The sequence below is a fragment of the Micropterus salmoides genome, unplaced genomic scaffold (genome assembly GCF_014851395.1).
Source record: "Micropterus salmoides isolate LMB-PRFRI ecotype aquatic unplaced genomic scaffold, ASM1485139v1 Ms_hic_scaffold_14, whole genome shotgun sequence".
Taxonomy (NCBI): domain Eukaryota; kingdom Metazoa; phylum Chordata; class Actinopteri; order Centrarchiformes; family Centrarchidae; genus Micropterus; species Micropterus salmoides.
Window position 1 is genome coordinate 3,536,462 of NW_024040485.1, and position 3,830 is coordinate 3,540,291.

Genomic DNA, 3,830 nt, shown 5'->3' on the forward strand with positions numbered 1-3,830 from the left:
CATCTGCATCTGGTTTTATTTGCTGACGAACAACTACAAATGTTTTTTAAAAAGCTAATTAAGGTTTAATTTCAAATGATCTAGTGTGACTACAAGACTAGCCATTGGGCTAACAATCTTGGGATTATGTTCGCAAGTGAGAATAAAGGGAGGTGGAGATTTTGTTTAAAAACTTATTTTCTTTTTACAAACATGACATGAATGGTGCAATGTCCCATGGGAAGCAGATCCTTATTTGTTGTAGTAAACGTGAATGGAGAATCACAGGCACGGGTCATGTTTGCTGCCCCAGTGTGGATAGCATTAGATACCCAAAGATAATCCAGTTGGACCAATTAATTTTTAATCTGTGTGTATAAATTTGTATTTACATTTGTAAAGGACCTTCACTGACATAATTCCAAACTCTTTACTCTTAAATCAAGTCTAACCCTCAATCAGCCCTTTGTAGAAGTGAAGGCCAAAATGTCCTCAATGTCCGATAGTATCCTCAGAAGTTTAAAGCACATAGTGGTCCTCACAAACACTTCAGTAAAGGAATGAACACATACAACACCTGTTGTTGTCAATTACTATATTACTTTGACATATTAATTATTTGGTGACCAAACCTTACCAAAACGATTACCACTACATACCTAACCCCATCCCAAAAACCCTTAACCAAGTCTTAACCCTCTTAACCCTGCAATACTTTACCTTGAGGGGGCCAGCTAAAATGGGAGGCGAGTCCCATTTATCTCCCTGATAATGTGATAGTAACAAAAGTTTTTGAATTAACTTTACTACTGAACTGCAAGTCACATTTAAATTGTATTCTCTTGTTTTTGAGTTTTCTTTTAGAAAATATGTCTTCTGTTGTTTTAGTAATGTGTATCTGATATAACTGCATGTCTCACCTGTTTAGTTTGTTAAAGTTTTTAACCCTCATGCATTTTTAAGTGTTGTAGAGAGCCAGTGTAAATTAGGCTCAGGAGAGAAGGCATGCTGCCACCTAGAGGGGGATTATCTGCATTACAAGATGTGTAATACAGGTTTTACTGAAGAGAGAGTATAAGTTTTGTTGAGTGTTTTCCTTTATTTTTTGTGTCCTCTAGATTTATTAAATATTAATTTAATTACAAATATTCCAAAGACTTTTATTCTTGTGTAGTCAGTGTCTCTTGGTGTTTATGGAAAAGTTTTTGAGGTAAGGAATGTAAAAGAGTATGTATACTGAGAGCCACTGGCGTTGAATGCTATGTAAACTTTTATTAGGTATGCAGAATGGATGTAGTATATTTTTATCACTGGGAATAAATGATCTTATTTGTGTTAGTTCTTGCGTTTGTGTGTCCTGTATTGCATTAGTCAAAGCTCAAAGTCATGTCAGGTATGTGAAATTGGCCACTTCCAGGAGCACTTCAAACAAACATTTCTTTAGATATTTGATAAGATGAGTTACTCTCATCCACACATTAAGTAATTTTGACTGAATGAACACATTATTTTAAAACACTTTGAAAATCCCCTTGATAGTGTATTTAAACTGCCCTCAAAGTGTTGATAAAGGCTGTCAGACATCATCAGATTGCTGGGAGCAGATTTGAATCAGGTGTTGTGACCCCTCAAACAGAACGTCAAACAACCTGTTCTAAAAGGAAGCAGAGAGAACCAAGTGAGAGATGAACCAGTTTAATGTACCCCTGTGGATTTAAACTTTTTTTGGTAGAATTGTGCTGACTTGGCCTTCATTGTGAGAAATCTTTGACAAGATGCTTTTCGCTGTGAGCAGGGTTCGAACCTGCGCGGGGAGACCCCATTGGATTTCGAGTCCAACGCCTTAACCTCTCGGCCATCACAGCTGCACGGAAACTACATTATGGCATGCTCCACTAGCACTGTATGAACATGTATGACTGAAACAAGCACATTTTTAATATTAAATAGTGAACATGCAGTGGTCTGTTTTTTAGGGGATAGAAACTGCACCAACAGAGCACTCACATAACAAGTAATTCCTTGTTGCATGGCTACATTTGTTGACTCAGATTAGTGGACTACATTTGTAGACTCAAATTCACTTCCTTTTTGTTGGATATCTTGTACCTTATCCACTAAAACATACAAATAAAAAATACAAATCACCTTATTCACGGAACATCTAAAGTGTAATCCAACAAATAAAGCTAACCTACAACATGCTTTACATGAACTATGTCTGTGGTGGTTTTATAAAACAAAATAAAAATAAAGAAAATCACAAAAAAACATTTTGCAATTTCAAACAACTTTTATTAGGACAACCACTTCAAGCTCCATTTCCTGTGTGCATGAACAGCTGCAACCACAAAATGCAGTTTTAATTGGGCAAAATATTCACAAATTAAAGAATTAACCGGAAATTCCATTTTCACTACCTACTTGTTGTATTAACCCCTAGCTTAATTATTGTTAACCTAGAAAATTGTTAGTAAAAACTGTATTTGAAGTGGCCTTATACAAACAGAGACAGAAGTAGAGATAAACAGATTCCTGTTAAACCCCCTACTGTTCGAGGCAGATGGCCGCCCAACCTGAGCCATGGTTCTGCTCCAGGTTTCTGCCTCTGAAAGGAAGATTTCCTTGCCTCTGTTGCCATGTGCTTGCTCTTGGTGGGAACTGTTGGGTCTCTGTAAATAAGATCACAGAGTACGGTCTAGATCTGCTCTATATGAAAAGCGTTCTGAGATAACTGTTGTTGTGATTTGGCACTATATAAATAAAATAAAATTGAATTGAATCGGTAGAAAGTCATAAATTCTTACATTTGCAAGAAAATGTAGGGCCCATAGTTACTGCATGAATGCAGGAGACCTAAAAACAGACTGCACCTATGAAAGGCTTTCAAAGTCAGAATAGCAGCTTTCAATCATTTTAGAAACCTTGACTTGGCAAAAGCATGGCCACACTCGTGTGTTTGAGGGGCCAAACATGTACAGCATGTCCATCACCCAGATGTTGCTACTCGGCGGTAGAGGCATCTTCATCCGGAATTGGGTTCAGAGGTTTGACGCTTTTTGGTTTTCTTTCTTAGTTTCATTTTATCCCTGGGCTTTTCAAAAAGACCCAGTTTTCACTTTGAAAATGCAATGCTGTCTTCAAATAAGGGAATGTATTTGACCCAACCTGTTTTTGACCGGAAGAATCACGAGTAACATAACTAATGTCGGCGCGTGTGGGCAGTTCGTTATAAAAGAATAAATTAAAAGGGTGTAACTAAAATATGTTAAAGGCTCGCCGACAACGCCACCTAGGGATAGCTACCCTGAGCCTTAGGACTCACACACACACTTATTATACATTTATTACAATTTAAAAATGTTTAGAAGTTTATAACAGCCTAACAAATCCCATGTGATGCCACAGATAAAAAAAACAAAAGCTAAATAAGAGAGAAGTGTTGCGTGATTTGACAGCTCCCAGCAAGGCAAACAGTCCCTCTGGGGATTCCTCCGTCCCACGGCCCAGCAGCTCCACGGGTCGCTCCACCTGCTCCGCAGTCCTCGCCGCTCGTCCTACAACAGAGGAAGCGCTGGAGAGTAGTGTGCCCACGTCAGTCTACCCGCACCCTATGCCTCACGACACCTCCTGCAGACTGGACGCATCTGTGGCGTATTGCTGCCCTCCTCTGTTCGCTATTCACATCTTAACGCTAATTACCTATCTCCTTTTGTATAAACCAGTTTTATGTAGGTATTCGATCGGTTTCTTCATTTTGTTCCAACTATCTAAGTTAACTAGAGTGCGTATGCTAAATATAGTTTCTCCAATTGCTCCCAGGTCTCTAAACAATTTCCTCCTTTGGCGAG

At 38.5% G+C, this 3,830-nt stretch overlaps 1 non-coding gene across 1 annotated transcript; it reads right to left on the minus strand.

Moving 5' to 3' along the window:
* Positions 1 to 1,762: 1,762 nt before the first annotated feature.
* Positions 1,763 to 1,844, minus strand: trnas-cga. Its single transcript has one exon. It is a non-coding gene; the product is annotated as a tRNA-Ser (tRNA).
* Positions 1,845 to 3,830: the final 1,986 nt, after the last annotated feature.